The sequence below is a fragment of the Triturus cristatus genome, chromosome 3_2 (genome assembly GCF_964204655.1).
Source record: "Triturus cristatus chromosome 3_2, aTriCri1.1, whole genome shotgun sequence".
In the NCBI taxonomy this organism is placed as follows: domain Eukaryota; kingdom Metazoa; phylum Chordata; class Amphibia; order Caudata; family Salamandridae; genus Triturus; species Triturus cristatus.
The window spans coordinates 343,907,359-343,932,324 of NC_140584.1; the positions used below are offsets into that span (position 1 = coordinate 343,907,359).

Sequence of the window (24,966 nt, forward strand, 5' to 3'; positions counted from 1 at the left end):
ATTTTCATGATTAGGATGATTTTTAAAAGCTTTAATAAATGTGACACTTTAAATGTGATATTTAACTGACATATTGGTCGAGTTTTAAAGTACCAGAATTGTAAATTATAATGTGTGTTTCATTTTATGACAATGTGGGTTTTAAAAACAAAAAGCATTTGTGTTATTGTATTTTTTAATAAACTATAATCTGAATAAACCTATTTATGAGTGACAAAAAATGCTTCACCGAAGTTAGATTTCATTTTAATGCATACATCCAAGGCTCAATACATCATTTGACAGAGTGGTTTAACTGGATTATTTTTTCTAGTTTTCTTATGCCCATCCGCAGTATTTGTTATGACCAACCACTGAATTCTCATTGTCATCTTGAGATCTTGTATGAGTTTCTAAAGCTGCAATATAGCCTGGTGGCCTTCACTCCTGGAATTTTAATTATTAACTGGTGAAAATAGGACTTTAACAACCAACCTTATTACACCACACAAGGGTCATTCGTAGCAACTATGTTTTTCAGTCTGTACATCGTTCCGCAATGCTTTGTTTGGTGTAGATGCACCTCAGCTACACCCAGGTGTATGCTCCGGCTGCGACAAAAAGCATCTAAGAACCACTTCGAATAATTGAAACCTGGATAGCTAGTCACTTCCTTAGGTCAAATTCACAGAAAACTAAACTCCTGTAGTCTACAAGACACTGCCAATTGGGTGAGTAATAGGCACTTTCATATCAACTATAACTCCACAGGCTTCTTCTAACATGCACATGACTGTGCCACAGCTATGACCGCTTTTCAGAGGCACCCTTCTGTTATGGATTCTATACATTTATCCATAGACCAACCCTTTTCTGTGGACAATGTCTGCCATCATTCTCTGGTGCACTTACAGCTCGCTAAGTCAAAGGTTGGCCATGCCAACAATTGGCATCATAGCTGGAGCTACATTTCTCAGGCAGAGCAGATTCCAAAATAGAAAGCAAATTCTTGTAAAAAAAAAAAAATCTCATTTAGTTAAGCACACTCATGCTGAGCTAAAGGCAAGAGGGGGAACCGAGCTGGAGGCATTCCTTCAGTTGTTTGGAATGCAACATTTACTGTAGCGTGTTGCGGAGACATGTTGAGAAGCACGTACACCACTCTCTTGAAAAAACCTACAAATGTTTCAAACTGCTTTCTCTAATAAAATTTGATACCACTTAGCTTCATTGTTTTACGGTGCAAAATTCAAAGCCAGGTGTTTTAAGTACTTAAGACCTATTTATGGATTTTCCATAGCACAGGTACCTTGTGTGGCTGGATAACCAACTAAACGTAGCGATAGAGATGCAACTGTCATGATTCTAAAACACCTTCAATTTATTTTGAAAACCATGGAAAAACAAGTGACCCTTTAACAAATACACCAGAATATTTGAACTTCAATAACTGAAAGCACTTTAGATTATCACTGTGTCTCGATTTCAAAGGAAGAGAATAATCTTTGACAAGGGTAAAAAAAGGCCTATTAGGTTTTTGCCTCAATGACTAATAATGTAATCGCAAATATGCATTTTCTTGTTATTCAAACATATACAGGTTTGTCGGTATATTTCGCTACCTGAAAGAATGCTAGTGCCACCTGACCGATAACATGACCAATGGACATATGCGTACTAGAATGTTCTTTCCAGCCTCTAGCTCTCCTCCAGCTGATCAGAAACGAAATATCCACGATCCGAATATATTTTTTTTAAGTGCTGCCAATAAACTCTACAGTATTGTTATGACAAAGTGAAATTATATGACATTTATGTGGAGCAGGCCATAATCGCAATTATTCATTGGCAGATAACTGTAGAGCTTCAACTAAAGTGATTGCCCTCTTTTGAATTATGTTAGAAGCATGAATGGGTACAGAACATTCATTTATAGAATGAGCATTTAATTCTTTGGCAATGGCTTGAAACTACATTGTAATGAACTTAATAGAAAGTAATCCGCCTGCTGTCTTATCACACCGGTGCAGGGACCGACCATGTGAAATTTGAAATCTGGATGCCCCAGTTCAAGATGGCGACCTCACTCAGCCATTCTCATGTAGACTTAGTGATATTAATACAGTGTATCTGAATTGGGTGCAGCAACCTTGAAGGCAACTACAAATACCCCCCCCCCCAATATAAAATCCTTTATAACTGAAACATTTCTATAAGGGATACGTATCTTAGTTTCCTTCCAAGCGATGACTAGACAGAAATTTGACTGCATTCCCCCTGGTGCTCTACTTAATTCACTTTTTCATAGTAGTGTCAAAATAGTTGATTAGCATTTTATTTTGTGTAGCTTGATCATTATTTAATATCATTTCATTAGCACTGCCAATAGCGGCTTACTTTGTGTGCATCTATGCACTGACCTTCATGAAATTCAGACTGGAAGTAAACACTTATTGCTTCAGAGAACACTGCTTCCCTACATCACAAGACCCCTTAACCCCTGAATGATCTGCTTCATTGCAAACCATCAAGAACTCATACTGAAGAAACATACATTTCAATTTAACTATGTGACCTTTTCATTTTTGAAGTTGCTGATGTGTGTCAAACAGTCCCAACTAATAGTAAACATAAAATAAACATCATACTAAAACTTTTTTTCAGTGCTCACCGAAAACCGATATAGGGATACATCCAGTATGGCTACTGGGAGTGCTCTTACTGTGCAGACATTAGTAGGTTTCCAATCCTTTCAAAGCATAGGCACCATTACTTCTCAGTAGACAATCGGGCACTGTCTGCATCTTTTTCACTTTCAGATTAAAGTTCTGGCTATATGCAATGCTCTAGTCCTTTCAACTTGGAAGGCCAGACTAGGACATACCACCTTAGTTCAAATCCTTTACTGCATCAAATTTTAAAACTCAAAGCTCTCCAGTCTGCCTTCTGAAAGAATTCTTTTTCAAGGTCTCTCCCTCACAAAGCGTTGTATGTTGAATCTGAAGTGGGGCTTTCTGTATGAGATGAAAAGACAGCCCTGGGTAGAAGCCATTTGGCTATTCTGAGTCTCAGATGCCATGGGACCTAGTAATGTAGCACCCAGGGGTGGGGAATAGCATGATCTTGTTTTGCTTACTATATTTTCAGCACCCTAAAATCCCACCTCTGGGTTTATTTTGGCATCTCCCAACGTTGCTTTCAGATTTCTCACATCCCAATGATTCATCCCATTCTACCAGGGCACCTTCCCCCTCACTTTTGGCCACCTCTTACCACAAAGCATACTTCATCCACAAGAAGTTTCTCAAAATAGTTGCCACCCAGGTCTCCCCCTCTTGCAATGGAACTTTGAATGGAATACTGTGGAAGACCAAACAGAATTCCTGAAAACTCAGTGCACTCGCTGTAGAGACCTCTGCACAACATTAAGGTCCCAAGTTCAAAGTCCAGGAGGGTAGTGTCAGGCTTTCAATCTGAGAATAATAAAAGGAGTGCGGTGGAGTTGGGTGAGAATACGTTATTATAGACAACTCTGTTGAAGCTAGCACACTAACTCAATGGGATTTCTCTGGTGCGGTGCTTCCCTGTATAACACATTCTGGAGTGGAATTTTTGTAAATCTTTCTATTGAGTTTTGATTGATTGATTGATTGATGTGGAACTTTTATAGCGCAGCTATCGCCCTACGGGCATCTTGGCGCTTTTGACTGAAAGACAACATCAAATGGTGACAGAGAGTCAAGAAAAGAATCTGCCAAAATTAGGCTGTAGGATATAGCCAGGTCTTAGGTCCCTTGCGAAATTCAAGAAGGGAGTTACACTGTCGCAAGTTCACGGGGAGCTTGTTCCACAAGCCTGATGCTACTATGCTGAAAGATCTTCCGCCTACCCTAGTACGCTTGAATCTCGGAATCACCAAGAGACCGGCTGAGGAGGAGCGAAGTTGCCTGTTTGGTAGATAGCGAGCAAACTTGTCCTGAAGAGGGGCTGGGCCAAGTCCATGTATTGCTTTAAAAGTTATGCATAAGGACTTAAAAACGACCCTTTCCCTCACGGGAAGCCAGTGTAAGTCCTTTAGTGCTCTGGCCGACGAAGATCGGCGACGCCGATCAAGCACTAGCTTGGCTGCGGCTGACTGAATCCTCAGCAAACCTTGAAAGATATACTGCGGAGCCCCCAGATAGAGGGAGTTGCAGTAATCGAGTCTGCTTAATACCGTGCTGCGTACCACCGTAGCACGCGACTCCCTGGGGAGCAGAGGAAGAATGCTCCGAAGTACCCGCAGCAAGGCAAAGCAGACATTAGCAGTCTTACTAGCCTGGGACACCATCTGAAGGTCGTCATCGATGATCACCCCAAGGTTGCGAACCTTCCTAACTGGTGTGAGGGGTCCTTCCTCCGGTGTGAGACAGAAATCGGGAGGTAGATATTTGGGAATCCTAAATGGCGAACAGAAGACCACCTCAGTTTTACCGCTATTAAACTGAAGAGAGTTCCTTCTGAGCCAGTTCGTAGTCTGGTTCATGCACTGATGGAAGCGATCCATGGATAGTGCATCATCCCCCTCTAAAGAGAAGGCCAGTTACGTATCGTCAGCGTAGTTCACCACGCTGACTCCAAAAGATTTAATTAACGGGAACAGGGGCCGCAGGTAGATGTTAAAAAGGATGGGACTAATAGCGGACCCCTGCGGCACCCCGTACGCAACTGGAGACCTGCTGGAGGAAAACGGTGGCAGAGTAACAACCTGCTGTCTGTCTTCTAGATAGGAGTGAAACCATTGCAGTGCTCTACCCTTTACGCCTAGCTGCCTCAGCCTCTCTAGCAGGACTGGATGGCTCACCGTATCGAATGCTGCCGACATGTCAAGAAGCACCAAGATCATGGCATTCCCGCTGTCGGCACGCATTCGAAGGTGGTCCAGCATGGTAGTTAGTGCTGTTTCGGTTCCGTGGCCAGGACGGAAACCAAACTGGTCTCTATCTAGCAAAGAATTCTCCTCCAGAAATTGAGACAGAGTCTTACTTACAGACTTTTCCAGTATTTTCACTGGATAAGGCAGGAGAGAAATGGGCTTGAAGTTAGCTGGCACCAGAGGGTCCAGGTTCGGCTTTTTTATCAATGGGGTTACTACTGCAAGTTTCCAGCAGACGGGAACAAATCCGGCCAGCAAGGATTGGTTGCAGATCATCCTTAACCAGGGGAAGGTGTTACGTCCATACAGCTTCCACATTTTATGAGGAAGAGGATCTAAGGGAGAACTAGACGACACACTTTCAGTCAGGATGTCAAAGACTTCCTGAGAAAGAGATTGAAAACTGTCTAGGACAGCAGTTGGTTCTTGATCTCCGTCAACCAGGCTGGTTACTTCCTCCGGACTGTTCTGGGTATTGTTCTGCAGATTGTTCACAATGTTAGAAATCTTCTCCTGAAAAAAGGAGGCGATTTCGCTACACAGAGTTTGTGAAGGGGTGACTATTATTCGTGCAGTCTGGGTTGGAGAGGTCCCTGACGATCTTAAAGAGGGCCTTGGACCCGTTAGAAGCCTGTGTAATAGAGTTGGCGTAAAAGTCTGCCTTAGATCTCAGAATGAGAGTTTTATATTGCAATTGTACTAGTCTCAGATCTTTTTTATCTTCTTCAGAGTAATTTCTTCTCCATTTCCTCTCTGCTTGTCTGCGAGAGAGTCTAAGATGATGTAATTTCTCATTGTACCAGGGCGCTGATCTTTTCCTTGCCCTCTTTAAAGATTTTATAGGGACACAATGGTCTAGGAGCTTAGTGATGTGTTCCGTGAAGGACCTATAGTTATCCTCCATGGACTTATCGGAGTAGAAGAGATTAACATCAAAGGATGAAGTTATAGAATCAACCCTTGCCAATTTGGCCCATTCTCTGTCCATCCTGTGGAGGTACCGCTGGCTAGACAGATTCCTATGACAGGGCAGCATCATACTTAGGAGGACAAGAAAATGATCAGTCCAGTTCAAGGGCAATATGTTAGAGACTTTTGTTGTGGCTGGATTGGCAAAGACCAAATCCAGCATACGTCCCTTCTGATGGGTAGGGCTGGACACCAATTGACAGAGGTTCAAGGTGGAGCACGTATACAGGAGGTCTCTCAGCTGACTACGATGGCCTCCGTCTTCACTAAGATTAAAATCCCCAAGAATGACCATGTTGGTATGGGTAAGTTTTAAATTAGTGATGGTTTCAGCGAGAAGATGAAATTGTGTGGACGCGCCCGGTGGTCTGTAGCAGAGCATCCCCGTGAGTAGGTTTCCGCTAGGGGCCTGAAGTGAAAAGCCCAGGATTTCAATGCCCCCAACCTCGTCGATCTGACATGGTCTAAAGTCCAAAGTATCCTTAAAGATCAGACCCACTCCTCCCCCTCTGCCCGAGCTGCGAAGCTTGTGAAGGATTTTATATCCGCTGGGACATGCCTCACTCAGGCCAACGACAGACTCCGTGGTAGCCCAGGTTTCTGTTACGAATAGAGCATCCAGTTCCATATCTTCCAATAAACTGAACACTTCAGTAGAGTGCTTGACAAGCGAGCGGCTGTTAATTAGACCACAGGAGAGGCCAGCACTAGCTGACTTATGACCTTTTGATGGATTTAGATATAAAAGTTGTGCTCTGCTGTATGTCACTCTTTCTGACTGGCAGGTAGCATTGCTGGCGCTGGAAGCGTCCGGGACGCGGACGGGCGCAGACGGGCTTGCCTCTGGCGCGCCTCGGGCGCGCCATCGGCGCACCCGCTGCACGTGCGCTGCGCGCTTGCATCGGGTGGGTTTAAATAGGTTCTCCACAGAATTCCCAGCTGCTAGAGCGCCTCACAAAATGGCGACGAATAATGGCACAGTGGAGAAAAAGCACACCAAGATGGCGGCAATGAAAGAAGCAGAGGACTGTCACGCAAAAATAGCGTGTGCAAGTTGATTTTAAAGTGCGGGTAAGTGAAATGCCATAGAACAACAGATATTACGATGCACTTACAGAGTTTAAAAACACAATTTTAGACACGAGTAAAAAGAGTAAAAAACAGCACCACACGGCGCCCTGACTAAACTATGTTTAAAACAACAGTCGCTCGTTCTACCACTCGATAAGAGCCTCAGTCAATTTGAAAAGAACATACATCACAAGCAGTGTATCATAAACATGAGCCCCCAAGGGGTATTGCAGAAATAGGACAATTACGTAATTAATGCAAGATCCAGGCAAAGGGCACATTCACAGCCCTCAAGCTTTATTTGGTGTCCTACCATTCGGGGCTTCACCCCCCCCCCCACCTCCCACCCCTGGCTTCAGAATTCCCCAGGGTGTCTTATATGATCTCCATGGAGACCAACTATTTTCCCTTTTTCGGGGGCATCCCTGGCCTTGGTAAATGGTTCTTTCAGCGGACGTCTGTAGTGGATTTGATCACTCAATGGCAACAAGTAGTTCAAGATCCATTGCTTGGTGGGGAGTTGATTAACTACCTCTCACCGCCTGATTTAGGTGACAAGTTTGCATTGGTCGTCTCCTGTGAACATAAAGAGCTCTCCACCATGCCCATCTCTGCAGGTGTCCATTCTCAACAAGGAAAAATATTTTTAGAATCATCACGATAAAGGGACTTTAATTTGTTTTCTTACACATCGTCACAAACATCGATTCACCAAAATGCCAGGATAGCAGAAGTGACATCACAAACACCCTTTGACAAGTTCTAAGGGCTTGTTGTGGAAAATACATGAGAAGCAGAGGCCTCAGAGCTCAAATTCTTTTTTATCCCTTTAAACCGGGAGATCAGGGCTAGTAAATGCAGGCAAGTCAGCGGCAACAGCTACCCCTACCTACTTCTAATTGCATTTGTTTTTTCAGCGCCCACTTTTCATGGTATGCGTTCTAATGGTCAGCGGTGAAAGTGGGCATGTATCCACATCCCAACATCATGCTTAGGAAGGTATGGTAGACTTTTCATACGATGTTAAGGCTTAGGTCAGGTCTAGACTTTAATTTGGAGGACCTCAGTGGCATCATAGTGCACAACCTAGAATTTTACGGAAAGATTGACGCAATATTGCACGACTATCCTTTGTCTATTAATGCTTCTAATCATACCAATTGGATTTCTTATATATATATATTTTTTTTAAAGCAGATTTTGCCTTTTGGCCTCTTTCCTTCCCATTGTAATCACCAGTTTAATCTTCTATTTTGTAGTGCCTATTGTACAATCATTTTTCTTTTGACCATCTCATTATAGGAGTTTGGCTTGCGTAATTATATTTTCTACCCAAAAAGAATTTGAGATGTTTGTCTCAGATATGGGATTAGACGCATAACAAAGGAGAATGGGAATGGAGGATGCATGTTTATTTCACTGGCGATGGTTCTGCTAATTTACAGAAATAACTAATATAGTTTTCATAAGCACTCAAAGAGATAACAACTTGAGAGATACAAAAGAAACTGACATTTCATACACAGGAACCAACATATTGTAAAACTGCAAATTAATTTACAGGCAGTGAAAATAAAAATAAGTAAAGATTGTGTGGAAAGCCTAATTAGTGGTGAAAAATTGAATTGAGAATGTGTAACCAAACATTCAGCTTAAAAATCTAGAATAAAGGGATTTTTTTTTTTTATTACGAACGAAGTGGCCAGGCCTACAGGAAAAGAATTCCATACTCTAAAAGTTAAAGGGAGAACTTCATCCATTTCTGTAGCGAACAAGAGAGGTGCCTGTGTCAGAGAGGAGAGAGAGGAGAGAGGGTGAATGGAGCCCATGAGAAGGAGCGAGAATGGAAGAGAAAAGTCAAAGAAGAAATAAGAGCTCCAAATTAAAAAATAACTTAGAAAACAGGACCCTACCGAATTTCATAACCTCCCAAAAATGTATTTTGGAGAACAGGTTTAATTTACTATTTTAGGTCCTTGTATTTTCGGAGCCAAGTGCCTGGCTGTGGGATGAGGGGTGTTATAAAATGTTTGACGGGAGCTCATTCTGTTTAGCGGTCTGTCTATACCTTTGTGGGCTGGCTCTTTTCCCTAAGTTTATGTCGTCGAACTCTGACAAGATAGGTGAATGAGGAAAAGGGACTGGAGGGAGAGCACAGCAGAGAAAGTGGGGTGCGTGAGAAGAGGAAGGTGCTGTTGCAGAGACCGCCATAAGGTAATGATGTGATCTGTTCATGAGGTGGAAAGCAGCAGCAGGAAACATACTTATCTCAAGACCTGGCTCTTCGACTGAAGCTCCACGCCCCGACGGATCAGCAGCCCCTCCCCCCTCCCCCCAGCACCTTGAGACCCTCATGGGTGAGTAGCCGCACTTTACAAACCCCTTATTGTTCGATTGATTGACTTATGACCAAGGCAAATTATTTAGAATGCGTTTGTGTGAAAATTGTGCGGTCTGCAAAGAGCACACGGATAGCTTGCTACCCATGGTCCAACCCTTACCATAATCAAGTCGTTAGTGTACCTACCAAAAGTTGCTCTTTTACAAATATGGGTGCCAGAAAATGCTGTATTTGGACATTAGTAATTGCCTTACATCTGATGAGCAGGTAAAATAGTATTCTAAGGTGGTGTAGGAAGCTGTCTCTGTATATACTATACCAGAGTAAAGTATAGTGTTCACAGAGTCCAGTGGAACCCCAAAAAGGCTTATGGAGTTAAAGTAGATAATGCCTTACTCTCTATTTATAGTAGTGTGGGCAAGCAGTAAGGCTTTATCAGAGGGCTGTGTTAAGCATTTATTGTACACACTCAGGCAAGAAATGATTTCACACACTCAAAGATTGAATTTTGACCAATTTGTTTTGTATAAAAATATTATTTGGTTGTATTTTAGTTCTAGAACCCAGCAGGACCGGATACAGGTAAGTGTAATAATACTTTGCCAGAATAATGCAGTTGAATACAGTTGGTTACAGGTAGGTCAAATGTTCAGAAACAGTTGAAATTAGTATACAGTTACTTTATAATTACTTTGCGAGTATTTGAGTAAAGAAAGTAATCTGAAAAGTAATATAACAGTGTGGTGTGCCTAGAAACCACACTGGACCATTTACTAGATAAAGGTAAGTAATGCAATTTGTTATTGAAACACACTTGTTTGATTTTTCATATAATTTCCAACTCCACGTTTAGAACTTTTTTTTCACAGAAAAGCAGTCAATGCAATCCTATGGGAGAAAATGAAGTTATCGGTTTAAACGCAAGTACTTGGTTTTGGGAGTTGGGGTTAGAACAAGGGTTCCCCCAGGATCGAGGATGCACTCAAAGAGCACCCTCAGCTGCACTAGGGCGGCCTGGTGCAGAGTGCTGATGCCCAATGTTATCCAATGGGGGATAAGAGGCCTCCGGTTGGTGGCTACTCACAGGCACGCCATGTGGGAGAAAAGCTCCTAGGGTTAAGCTAAAGGGCAAAGGGGGGTTCAAGTTAGCACACAAGGTACACCCACAGCGGTACTGGGGCAGCAGGGTGCAGGGTGCTGTTTTGGCATCAAGTGCCCTGTTGGTTTCAATGGGGATTCTCCGGGTACAACAAACACTGCAGGCTCAGGCACAAAGACTTTCTGGAGGCGACCACCGGTTGGAGAGGTAATTTGGGATACTAGGGGTTGCCTGAAGACCATCAGATGGGCCACTCAAGGCTGTAGGACGTCGGGTACAAGGGTGTCTTTTGGCAACGGGTTTCCTTACCAGCTCCTGGTCGGGGGGGGGTCCTCCAGATAGAGGCTGCAGGAGTCATCTGGAGGCTTGAGGTAGGTCAGGGGTCACTAGATCCCAGGTAAGGATCACCAGGGAGACCTCCTTTTGGTGTTTGGCCAGTCGAACTAGGGTCGTGGGTGTCGGGGCAGAAATGTGGATCCGGCTGGAACCAGAGTCTGTTGGTTAGCAAATCCGGTGCTCATGGGAGACAGAGTCTTAGTAGGGAAGGCAGGGCAGGTCCTCCAGGTTCAGGGTGGCTGCTGGATACGCTGGGATTTCGTTGGATCAGGTTGAGTTTGGGATAGGCCGGTAGGACTCGGGTCAAGTCAATTGGTGTCCTCCTCTTCGTCCTTCAGCACGGCTCTTAGGTCCTTCTTCTCTTCTTCTTGCTTGCCTACAGAGGCAAGGTTCGGAGTTGCCCCTAAATACTAAATATAGGGGCGTTTCAGGTAGGTACAGGTTGAGACCAATGGGTCCCTTCCTTGGGGTGGATATACCACTTATTATGCCACCTCCCAATGGGAGGGGGTCATGAGCCTCACTCTGGTTGGCTGGGTCCCCCCATCCTCAAGATTGCAGGGACTGAGAGTTGTGTTTCGCCTCGCCCACCTGAGTGGTGGAGTTTGCAAAGGTGAGCACACCTCTCCTCCTATCTTGGTTTTCCCGAGGATTCTCCCACCCAAAGGGGAGTCAGAACCGGTGGGGCCAGTTGTTGGGAGCAGCAAATGGCTAGGTCAGCTCACAAAGGCAGCAAGCCTTTGAATCTCCCCTTTCATGGACCCTGCCCATCCTGGGGGAGGAGGCTTGGCACCTCATCCCAGAATGTGCATTGTTTCAGGAACCAGAGAGCGGCAGGCTCTCGACCCAGGGTCCAGAATCATGTCTGGTGGTGGCAGCTGGCGAGCAGCCACTCGGCCATGTCCTTAAAGTTAGGTTGTTTTTCAGGGGGCATGTCTAAGATGCCCTCTGAGTGCATTTTGCATTAAATCTCACACTGGCAGTAGTGTGGGTTTAATGTGCTGAGAAGTTTTATATCAAACTTTCCAGATTTCAGTAAAGCTATTATGGTGCTGTGTAGTTCATATTGACAAACTCCCAGACCATATATTCTTTATGACTTTACTGCACTTACAATGTCTAAGAATGGACTTAGACACTGTATGGGGTACAGGGCTCAAGCACCTGTAGCCTCACCAGTGGTATAGTGCACCCAGCTAGAGGGGTTGCTTACTTATGCCATAGGTAGTGGATCGTAGGCATGGCACACAGGGATGTGTGCTAGGTCATTCTTCACTTTGCTCTGCACCAAAACACACAGCCTACATTGGCAGTGTGTGTGTTTTGAGGTACAGGGCCTCTAAGGGTGGCACAATGTGTGCTGCAGTCCTTAGAGGCCTTCCCTGGTCACTGTGCCCTTGGTACCCAAGGTACCTTTTACAAGGGACTTGCATTTGGCCAGAGAGTTGCCAATTGGGTGTGCAACAGTATAGTTTTAGAGAAAGAACATAGGCCCTGAGTACCTGGTTGGAAGCAACCGCGGGCACACTTAGTCAAAGAGTATCAAGATCAGACAAAACGTGGGGGGGGGGGCAAAAATGCAAAAAAAAGGGGCACTTTACTACAGGTAGCCCTTCATCAACTAATAAATAGGACGATTTTAGGCCTGTCCACGTTATTTGACGCCCCTTTACCGTGCTTTTTGGTCCCCCCTACAGGCAGTAATTTGACTCTGTAGATCGTTGGTGCATAGTGCAGAGGTAAACGCTGAAAACAGATGACCATGATAAACTATTAGAAACTGAAAGTAACATTATAAACACAGGCACTGGACAGATGACGCACACAACTCTAGCGTCAGGAACAGCCAGGCCACCTTTTGCAGCTTCCCGCCTATGACGTATAGTGTAGATATACTCGGCAGTGGCGTAGCTAGGGGGGGGGGGGCGGTGGGGGTGGTCCGCCCCAGGCGGCACTATTTTGGGGCGGACAAAGGCATTCCGATAAGGCTTTGCTTGCTTTCGTGGATTTTCAGGGACGGGCAGAGAAGGAATAGGACTCGGGCAATGTCCTCTTCTTTTTTGTGCTGGCAGCTGTCCCCACCATTCCCTCTCATTCTGTCTTGCTCCTCACTTACTGAAAACCGTAAATTAAAGAAACAGTTCACAGCCTCTTTCCTTCTTTCATTTAGTTGCTTCCCTGTGAAATGGATCCAAAAAAGAAAAACACTCATGCGGGAAATGCCCTTTTTCTGACATTTTTCTATTCCAAAGTGCAGCGGGATGGAGAGAAATATATGGTTTTAAATATGAAAAATACATACATAACTAAATAAAGCAAGACAGAGTGGTTGCAAAGTGGCCAGATTGGTTATATTCACATCCAAACATATCAGCCTCACTTTACAGACTTTGCAGTGAAGCGTTACTTTTGTTTTCTCGTCTTTCTTTGAACAGCATTGTTGTCCCCAGGTGGGGAAGTGCATCATTTCTGGAGGTACTCCAATACCTGGTTGATGGATGGATTGGAGAACAAAATGTGTACCATGGCTATGTTTACGGATGTAGTCTTTTTAAACCATACTGCTTACGTTTATTAAGGATATAAGCAATGGACATTGAAACGGTTCCCTTCAGGGCCCTGTAGTCATGTCCTTAACTTTTCAAGTAAAACCACTCGCTGATTACTGAATAGCGAGTGAGAGATCGTTAAGGTAACCGTGTTGTTTCTGCTTACATTTCACATGCTTTACTTAATCTTGCATTCCCTATGAGTGTTTGCTTTTACTTTTTTTTTTTTTTTTTTAGGCAGCCACATTCAAGTGTTTATAGCGGGTACAATTAGGTTGTAGCTGAAGGCAGGGCAGTATGGTGTTCAGTGGGGGAAAGGATGTGGCACTATGGCCAGAGCTGTCGAATTTGGAACTGGGGAACTGGGTTCAGCCTTCATGACCAGTCCACCAGATCACTCTACTGAGGGAGCATATTCCCATGCTAGACCTTACAAGGCCCCACTAGACCTTAGAAGGCTTGATGTCTTAGCACAAGCAGGTGTACCCTAGTGGTGTCAATTGTGAGTTACCCTTGAAGGCCTGTCCACCACAATCCATACTGGAGTTAATCTCCAGTCTTGTGGGCAGGCCTACGAAGCAGCACACCCTAGAGCAACAGTGATCCAGTCACTGTGACTCTGTCACTGAGGTCACATGAACCTTGAGCAGGTTAGGGCGGTGCAAACGATGTGACCGCACTGGGTACCTATTTCGGGTGGGTGCGTAGTGTTTGCAAGTATATTATGGCCTCCAGCAATTTTCAGAAACAATAAAAATGTAATGATAACTTCGGTGATTAATGTTCTTCCTAGAGAGAGATCCAAGTTTTGTCTAGTGGAAGGATTGACTCCTGGAAAGGTAGCACAGAGGGTTAATGTGCCTGCTACAAAGAACATGTACCATGCAGATCACAAAGTGCACTGCTTTAATGGGGGGACCATGATGAATGGTCATTTAATGTCCGCTGTAGATGATGGATTCCTGAACAGTGTCATGTATGTGCATGTTTGCATTGTGCTGAGGGGATTACCAGGTAATTGTTCACGCAGCTCTCTGATGGATGTCACATGCGGTTTTTCTGAGTCCCCAGATAGATCATGCAGTCTGTGTGTTCTCTTTTGTACTGCCAGTCACCGGTGTATTCAACTGTGTAGCCTTGGACCGTGTCATGTATGTGCATGTAACTTGCATGATCGAGGTAACTATTAGTGGCGATACTACGTGTCTCTCGGTCCTCTATCAAGTGCTTGCCGTCCTTTTTCCCCAGCAAACCCCCCTCCCAGGGGCGGCAATCTGAGGGATAGCCACAAGCTCTAGCTACGCCTCTGATACTCGGCAGTGTACAGAGGGGAGAACGGTGCAGCTCCCAGGCCCTGTGGTAGCAGACCAGAGTTGGCTTTACTCTATCCACACCCCTCGCGATAATCGTTGTTCCATTGCATCACTACTCACACTAAAGTGCGCACAAACACATTTACTTCCACTTGCACGTGCCTATCATTGCTAAACTCCACCTCTATTTAAAATGATCTAGGTGCAGCACCAAACAGACACTTTCTTTAAGCGGATGTCGTCTGCGCCTAGCGGCATATTGACACGTGGTGTTTATCCAGAAGGTTCTGTATGTACGTGGCAATCAGGAGAGATGTGCGTACAGGAGTTGCAAAGGGATATTACCCATCTAATAGCTCCATGGCAATGGGTTTCTCTGTTTGAGTAAACAATCAAAGAGAAGAGCCATTCCCTCCGGTCCTACTTAAAGCATCAACGATTTGCAAGCTTAAAGTGTTGGATAGATAGTTTTTAAATTGTCAAGTTGAAATATATTAATTCTTGCGAGAAAACAACATCATATCGTCCCAGAGATTTGTGAAAACAAAAACAAACAAGCATTGGCATAGCCAATAGGTCGCGCCTTTGGGACCTTATAAGTGTTTAGCCATGCAACAGTTGCATAACTAAATACTTATAAGGTCCCAAAAGCGAGACCTATTGGCTATGCAAAGCGGCCGTGCGGCTGCGAAAGTGAAAGTGATCGCGATCAAACATCAAAGCGGACGTGCGGCCGCGAAAGTGAAAGTAATCGCGGTAAAGCACGGCGCGCGCGCCGGCGCACATGCACTGTAGCTCTAGGCTGGCCTGGTAGCACTTTTTGGAGCCCTCTCAATAAGTCTCGCCAGACCAGCGCATGCGCTGGGTCAGGCGAGACCTAAAAACAAGGAAATATGGTATAGAAGCATTTAAATAATTGAAGAACTGCCGGTTGTGTTAAGTTGCTCTCTTGTGAGTTAATCATCTAAAACCTAACGTCAAAAGCTTGAACGGCAGTGGGTTGACTCCACCTTTCCACCTTTTATCCTCCAAAGGTTGTTAAAAATAGGATCAAGGCATGGCAATGATAATACTGGCTATCAGTGCCTAGGAACAATTTGGTTTATAGACTGAGCAGCACAGACGTTTGCTATTAATATTATTGTTCTATCCAAAAGAAATGTAACAAGAATACATTAAAGAGGAAATCCCCAACAACAGTGATTAATGAATTCCTTGCTTTCATTAACTAGGGCTGTATCATTTTAGATTTGGCTTGGCAGAGCAGTTGTCCGCAAGAACAAGTATTACCAGTTCTTTAAAAGTCACATTGAGTAGATGTTCGCTCAGCCAAGAGGAGCATATCTATAAACTCTCTCACTCCATGCTATTGGGAGTCTAGTGTATCTTTCCACCTTCTATGGAGTGATGAACTGCAAAGAATAAGGAACTATTTTACACTTCGAAAATAATCGGACTCATCACTCGTTCAATTATTGATCTCATAGATGCATGGTATAGTGAAAGCTGGTATTGTTGTGGTGTTTTTTTTCACTGCCGCTGGCTTTTTAAATGTTTTAGTTAGGACTGAAAACACAAGACCGATCTATTGATTTTACCAACGCTTGGTCCTTCTTCTACCTCAAAACCAAGAATGTACAACAGAGAAGAATTACAGCTAGCGCACTTAACTGAGTTTAAAAGCAAACCCCCATTATATGTTTCTCTAGGTGGTGCTTTGTCGTCACTGAGCAATTTGTGCATGTCACTTCACCAAAATGCCAGGTGTAGCGGAAGTGACATCACATACCCCTTGCCCTTCACTTTCACTTACAAATGCACATACTTATATATATACACGCATTCACACAAACACACAGACATAGACATAGACACACTCACACCCACACTGCTTACACATGCACACACAGTTACACACTGTTACATAAACACTCAAAAGTGCAAGCACGCACCCAACATACATACATTTAAAAGCAATTGGTATACTTACTTCAACTGCCAGTCATATTCCAGCTATTTGTGCTCCGTTTTTTATTAAACAAAAAGCGAATAATGTAATATTCAGTATTAGTATATCACAAGATTGACAAAACACGAGAGGAGTGAAGCCCCCGCCGACGTCCATAAGGACGAGCTGCTTCTGTTCCTGGCACTTATTTTGCCACTGCTGCCGCGAGGGGTCGCAAAGGCAGTGCAGGGGTCACAAATGACGCCCATGATGATGTGATGTTTAACGACAACACCCAGTGGATAAAAGAGGCTAGCACTACACCGAGTTAGCAATGGTAGGAACATGGCAGAGTATTACTCGAATAATGGCTCTTTGATGTGCTTTTTAGAACCATATTAATGTGATGAAACCAGGGTTTGGGGGGGAGGGGGAGGTTCGTGTTCTCTTAACAGCCCCACGCGTGCTCAGTGTGGGGCCATCTATGGGTCTTGTAACATAAAGGACTGCTCTGCCCCCAGGCCATGCAGTTAGAAGACTGTCATTCTGTTTGAATTGTTTCACAATCTTCTTAAATCCACCTTCACGCTTGGGCCCATTAATTCACTTTAAGTGCTACCATGTGTAGGCTCAAAAGGGACCGTTTTATCTAAAGTCATGCCTGCATATTTGTACAGACCAGCACACAAATCTCTGAGAAAGCATTGTTTTGTTATAGTTCGAAATTGTTACCTTGTTTTTTCCAGTATAAGTGTACAGCCTGTGCATCTAATCTATGTTCGAGCCAACAGCATGTCCTCTTATTTTATTTGTTTATGCTATCCTCCAGGGGCACACTCTAATAAACAAGCACAGATGGAATTAGACGCACAGTTGCTAACATCCCAGCACGTTGGAAAGGATCACACGAGCACATGGGGTTTCAGTGGTTATAGGAATCTCAGCCAGTTTGGGGTAGTTCTGTTTTCCTGCTAGAACCCTTCCTCAGTTGGTTACTCTCACAGTTCAGCCCGCCCTATAGCTTCCCCCCAAGATGTTCTTCAATTAACCCTTCAGTTGACTTCTTTGTTGATCGGGCAGACTCGGGGGGGGGGGGGGGGGGGGGGGGGGTGGTATTGCTTTTTGGCTGACTTGACTTCTGCTATTGACACTCTTGATTAGCGATGCGCTAGTGAATTACTACAGTAAACTACCGTTTTCCCAATAATTGACCTTATTATCAGATTACTGATCATAGTTTTGTATATTTGTATTTTGTGGATTTCTTTTCGTATGTATATGGTTTTTAAAGCATTTTACCGTCACTCCAAAATGATTCGGTAATCTAAGTAGAACATTAGTCGGTGGAAGGGTCTGTTGCCAGCTCGTGTTATCTTTATAAATCTCATTACATGTTTGAGCGCATCAAACCAGGTGTGCCACTTTTTAAAATGGAAGCTGCAGTTTGTTCCTACCAATAGTGCCTGGTGCTTGGGGGATTTATTTTGCTTGGGGGGAGGGGGTGGAAGCATTCTATTATCCTGCCTGATCCTGCATGTCATCTTTAGCAGGGGTTTTCAGGCACCTCTCAAAAAACACATTATCCCAGAGGGCAGAGTCTCGTATTAAAGAAAAATGTAAAGTTTGAGTGGCATCGACAATTATTGTAAGGAGGGCTATGCCAAGGAAGTACATATTTGCCCAAATGTACATCGATGTAGGTAAAATCCCCATTTCTCCTTTTGGTAGTCAGTTCTGCAGCAAAAAACACAACTGGGCTAAAACTCAGATTCTATAGACTTGCATGGTGCAGTATTCTTGTGTGACAGCCTGCATTCGGGGGGAGGGGGGAGACTATCAAAAGTGCTGCAGGTGTATTGTCATCGGAGCCCGGGGGGCCATGACAATTATAGTGGTTTGTCACTTGCATTTGGGGCCAGGGCAATTCCTGGCATCCAATTCCTGCATGTCACCAACATTTTTTTCAGAAATCTTGTACAGGAGCACAGCTGCTGTCACCATGGTTAAAAGTAAAAAGACAAAAAACCTATGGCTGTGATGCAGCCTGAGCCGACCGTGGTATATCACTTTTTTTTTCATGGGAGGGGGTGGGGAGGCCGGGTGCAAGCAATGACGAGAGAGAGATGCGGGCGGGAGAGGTATTAAACTTAACTGACATTTAGTCGAGGAAACTTCACGAGGGGGTAGCAAAACGACAACAGTGGGAGGGGACAGCAAGATAATGGACAGCTTGAGGGGGCAGCAAGACAACAGACAGCAGGAGGGGTTAGCAAGATGATGGACAGCAGGACAAGGGCAGAGGGGGATGGGCCAAGAAATGGCACAAACCAGGGTAAACGGACTTAAAACCTCTGCATTATTTTGGAGTGCTACACCTAAAGTAAACAAGCATTTGCAATGGAATAGGTCTCGCATTTATACGAGTTTGAGCTATTGGCATTGTAAATGACAGTGCCTTTTATTTAAGTTTAAAAAAAAAAAACTTAAATAAAAAGCATTGTCATGTACAATGCCAATAGCTCAAACTCGTATAAATGCGAGACCTATTGCATTGCAAAAGCTTGTGTTCATTGAAACCGCAGCCTGAAAAGTGCAATTAATTTCCGCCACCCCCCATTTTCCTTGGTCACAAGATAGTTCCTGACGCCAGAAAGTCTGGGGGTCATACGGGCAGCAAATTGAGGAACAAGGCGGCACTAATTCCTTACAAGATCCCAACTGCATAGCCCCCTTCTCCCCCTGCTCTCTGTCGAAGTTTTCAAAATCCTACAGTATTTGGGGGCGGGGCGTGGGGAGCGCTTCGCTGGGCTGTGAAACTATGTGAAAGACTGCAGACCTGCACCGAGGCTGCAGGAATGTGCACTTTTACAGGATATATGTGTGTGGATTATTTTTGTACTTTCGGGTGGGTGGGGGCCACAGAATGCAGGGCTGCAGTGCAAATAATTTCCTAAAAACGTGCAATATACAAATTCAGACTGGGAAACGAAGTGCTCGAAGTTCTGTGGTTCGTATGAGTGTGAATTCTGTGTGTTTAAAATCGCAGATTAGGGTTCTAACAGGTAAAGTATTGCCTCGCTGGTGTGAGTTCGTTATAGGCAGCGGGAACATGTGTAGGGTTCCACCCTGGTTTCATGCGTCTGGTAAAGGACCTCTCTGAATGTTGCTCACTTGTAAGGTCTTACATCCCTGTGCATCTACTTGGGTGGTGGTGGCAACGAAAGGCTGGCTGCTTGTTACTGCCTGCGGCATGCTGTGATGCTGCTATGCGGTTCGCCTACGGGACAAGGGGCTTCACAGGTGACTACAAGTTGCGGATCAGGTAATTAGAGGGATTTTAGCTTTTTAAAGGCAGCAAGATAAGCGGTCATATGTAGGTAGTCAGTGGAATAAAGGGTGCCCCCATTCATTTACCAGTTGCTTTAGATGAAAATTCGGAAGAGAGTAGTGCGCGGGGGGGGGGGGGGGGGGAGGTGTTTTCTGTAAAACTTGTAAAAGAGAGGGGGTGGCAAGGTGTTTTCTGTCCCCAACCTCCACTTGTAACAAGCTGTCGCCATTGTGAAACAAGCAGGAAGTGGGAGGCAAATGGTGAGCACTTTCGCGGCGGCTTTGGTGTTCTCAGTGGCCGCGCGGCTCACTGAGAACATCAAAGCGGCCGCGAAATGAGCTTTTGTAAACGGGGGATTTGAAAGTGCAAACTAGTGCTTTCAGGCTGCCAAATGGTGCGCGCGACCGGCACACATGCACTGTATTTGGAGGCCTGAAAAGCACTAGTTTGCACTTCCAGATCCCCCTTTTACAAAAGCTCTCGCGAGAGCAGCGCTAAAGCGCTGGCTCAGGCGAGACCTAAAAAGCAAACAAAAAAAGGTACCTCTAAAATGGGCAGTGGAAGGACACTCGACAAGGAAGTGATATGTGGTCCATGCTCCAGGAAAAGCACAAACCAGGAGGAGAAAATTAAACTGGCAAGCAGTGACCAAGGAGAAGCAAAGATATGAGTGAAGATGAAGCCAACCAATGGTAATTAATGTGAGCTTTTACCCTTTTAAAGTTTTTCGGTTAACAACAGATGATGCAATCGACAATGCATGGGCTGTCACAGGCGAGACTTAAAAGGGAAAATTAGTTGAAGTAGCTAGTGCTGGAGCCAAGTCCCCAAAACCTACAAAGGATTTCCTAAACTTGAATTTGATTTTGTAACCAGAAAAACACATGGATCCCCCAAATATGAAAACTGTTTGGTCTATTCGAATAGATGACTGAACTTCTTGACATTCACATTCAGTAGGGACAGTCAAATTATCCATGAGGCAGCAGACCTGAGAGTGAAAGTAAGTTTTATAGCATCTCATATCAAGTCACCAAGTCAATCTGTCACACACCCAAAATAAATTGTTCATAAACATTGTAATCATGCACTAAGCCAGATGGTATGCACCCTCAATATTGACATAGATACTATCAAAGTCTTAACAATATGTATATAAGAGGAAGGAACATAAGCTGTGCAGCCACAGAAATATTCGACGGACACGGTCATCTTACACGTGTACTTCTGATGCAGAAGACAAGATAGCTTGATCACAGAATCCTGCTCCCAGAATGCTCCTCTTATCACTTGTTGCCACTTAACTTGACCCCTGTGTATACCGTCAAATACTTTCCAATGTTCTGAATTTGTCGATAAAATGCAACACCATTCCGGTGCTTCTTAGAGCTTCATAAATAATATAAATTGGTTATATAAATCATACAATTCAGAACAATACACATTTGTGGAGTACTTGAAGCAAATATTACATTACCAACTTTTGTGAAGCAAAACAGCGTTCTAATGCGACACTGCAAATCCTCAGAAGATAAACATTTATGGAGTCTCATACAGCGTTTTATAAAGATCAAATAGGGCTTAGCATCTTGTGGAGTGCTAAGAATGGGTTTTTGGAATGGTAGACACTGAACAAATATGTTTCTTTAAACTTTAAGTCCGCTCTTACTGTTAGGGTCTTAGAGTTGTCTGCATTCTTTCCCTGTATCCCGTCATGCGTTGGCATAATGTAATTTTCTACACCTCTGCGCTCAAGACGTGTGTGAGCAATCATGTTTTTCCCTTTTAATTGTGGAATATTTTCTTATATTTCAATTTACAGAAAATAACCAACAGGCATATGATCCACGATTACATTACTTTGCCGGACGTTTTTGTAATCTTTGGCTAGCTTATTTAAAAAATGTTACATATATTGAATTTGCTGATAAGTTTATTTAAAATGACTAGTTAATGGGGTTGAGTAAAGAACGGTCCAAAATGGAATTTACATTATAAAATATAATACGAATTATAATTACAAAATGTTGTCACTTAACTACTTCTATTATCTAAGAAGAGCACATTTGTTATCCATGTACCTTGAGATTTGACCTTCCTCACTTCCCTAAATGTGGTATTTTGCCAACTTAATGCCTGCTTTGAGGTCAAATTTTTTCGTGAGATCTACTGGGTCCTTCTTATTGCCTATTTGAGGCCCTTAGCCAGCAATTATCACAGTCCATCACAACATGAAAATTATAAGAATAAATTGATGTTGTGCCCTAATTCTCTGGAACCAGTCAATTGCGTCACAGATGATCAGCACATTATCCATTAGTAAGTACTAAGATCTGATGTACAGGGTTTTGCTTTAATTTTGATTTCCTTATTTTTTTCTCTGACGATTTGCTGCCTTCCTGGTCAAAACGCAAACTCTCCACCGTGCAGTGCACTCTACAGCATCAACATCCTTTACGCCCACATGTTTCCTTTATTAGTTTTTTCAGACTCGCAATTTACTCTGGTGACATCTAGATTCTGGTCAGGAGGGACAGAAATTCAAACATCTTTCACAAGATTTTGCACCACAGTAACAAAACTGAATGTACACCAATTACCGGAAACTTACTGAAGATGAAACTGAGGGTATTAGACAAACGCAAACCTACAGCACTGACCAGCAATCATTAATGAAAACTCCGCACCCTCCACCTTAGTTTTAGACTTTGCCATCTACCAGAATGCAAACCTCTATTTGGTTTCCTTGATTACCTCTTGTTATGTTATGCTATGCTAGCTGCATTTGATTATAGCGCAAAGCGAATCATCCCTGTAGGAATATCTTGGCACTAGGCTGGATAAAGACAAGCAACAACAACTGAGCTAAACTAATCAACAAGAATGGCCATGTTTTTAAAAGCTTTTGGAACAGTGCAAATTCCAAGCATTATCGAATATGCAGAGGCAGTTTATTCCAGTGAAAGGGAGCGAGATAAGAGAAGGATCTCCTGCCATATCTGACAGTGAAATTCATAGAATTTGCAAAAAACTTTGTCTTTAGATCTTAGCAGGCTGGTAGGGTTAAGCTGTCTGAACCCGTTTTGCAGGTAAGATGGAGGATTCCTATTCAATGACTTATGTGTAAGACAACATAACTTAACAAGCATTGACATAGCCAATAGGTCTCGCCTTTGGGACCTTATAAGTGTTTAGCCATGCAACAGTTGATGTTGTTGCACCAAGGATATTGTGCTGCATAACTAAATACTTCTAAGGTCCCAAAAGCGGACCTATTGGCTATGCCAATGCTTGTTATATTTAGTAGAGCGCAGCGGTCACCATAATAGGGTTTCTTGGCACGGGTGTCAGCTTTTTAACATTTTACGAAATGAAATCAGGTTATCTAGACTAAGAGAGGACAGAAAATGGCAGAATATTCCAGTGCCTGGCTGCATGTCAGTCATGAGGTGGGCCTTTGGTAAATTAAATGTAAACCTGATTTATGGCATTAAAATTGTGGATTGCATTATAACCCACCTAGGAGGCACCTTGACTAACCACTGGGTAGTCTAAGCTGAAATTACAAGCTGTTGACTGAATATCACGATGAGGACTAGAGAGGTATGACTGACGTAAGGATGTCTGGGGTGCCATAGCTAGAAAGCAAGTTTACAAACCGTCACAAAGCTCACCCCTGTGTTGTCTAATTTTAACTGTTCATGTCATGCAGAATGCCTCAAGGAAGGTCTTGTCGTCTTCACTGCCTCCAGCTCCTAATTCCCTGCATATGTACCGGCAGGTCCCAACCCCCAGCTCGTCGCCATGGAAATGAACACAGTAACCACCAGATGACATGGAGTTGTACTAATGACATGTGATTGATAAATTAGCAGTCCGTAAATGTAAGCAGAACCCCTAAGGTAGAATCATAGGTAGCTGTTTAAATCCGCCTCTGGGGTTCTAATGTCTCAGGAAGTCGCTGAACGTCGTGAATCAATCAGGATGAAGATTAATAACGTCTTATTAACTTTAAAAACAGCACAGAAGAAATGAAATAGTCGTGAGGTCCTTGGGACAGAGACGGCGAGAATAAGGGACAATGGCAGCTTAGCTACAAGGATTTCGGGTAGAAGCACAGAAAAATACAGTTGCGCTTACAGGACAGAAAGAATTGGAAAACGTGAAAAGTTCCACTGCACTCCTGAATTAGGCTCCCTGACCTCCTAAATCGCCCCATGTACGTCCATGATTAATACATCTTAAACAGCTGAAACACAAAGGAGAGGGTATATCGCCTTACAGCATATGAAGTATCGCCTACTTATATATCCACAATTGGTTACCTTATCAAGTAGCTAACTTAAAAATCTCACAACACTAGACAGCTATGGGGGCGAATACATTTATCACCATGCTACTGCTGTTACAGAAAACGGGGTCATAGTTTTGTAATATTTCTGTGGCTAGCAGGTACAATGGAAGGAAGGTGGGCGTGCAACTTGCTCTGATATGCTCAGCTGAATGAATATTCCCCTCAATGTATTCAGATTACTAGCATTTTAACATGGGCTGTGATGTGGATAAAATGCGTTTTGAGGTGCATTTATTCGGTCTCCAGGATAGCCGCCAACACACCTCGCTTAAAAACAAGTATTGACAAGGTCAATCGATCTGGTATTGGTTGTAAGCCGCTTTACTTTGTCAATGCTTGTTTTTTCACGCAGTCCAATTGAAAGACTGATCTTTCACTTGGAGTGCACGACAACACAAGCATTGACATTCACTTACAGTGAAGGTAGCCAATAGCATTTTCCTTTAACCCCTAGTGCTGCACGTTATAAAATGAAAATACATAGCCAACAGATTTTAATTCCCAACGTTACGTAGGACCATAGAATGTCCTCCGTGCTTTTGGTGTAGATTTAAGAGGTTTAAGAAATGTAACATTATTTGTGAGTAGGGCAAATGTGCGTTTTATTACGGGCGTGCGAATACGTGTTTATTTTACGATTTGCTATGATGTATGACTAAGGCTGGGGATCTTCCCAAACTAGTATACACGTACATCCCAAGCTCGGAAAATAGTTTTTGAAAGTTTTGTAAGATTGAGCCTCATAATGGGTTTGGTTGCAGCAC

General features: G+C 43.6%; 1 protein-coding gene across 1 annotated transcript in view; it reads right to left on the reverse strand.

The window, feature by feature from the left end:
* The window catches only part of NCMAP (non-compact myelin associated protein), a 222,241-nt gene that overhangs the window by 35,178 nt on the left and 162,097 nt on the right, over nucleotides 1-24,966 (reverse strand). The gene's annotated exons all lie outside the window — the stretch shown is intronic.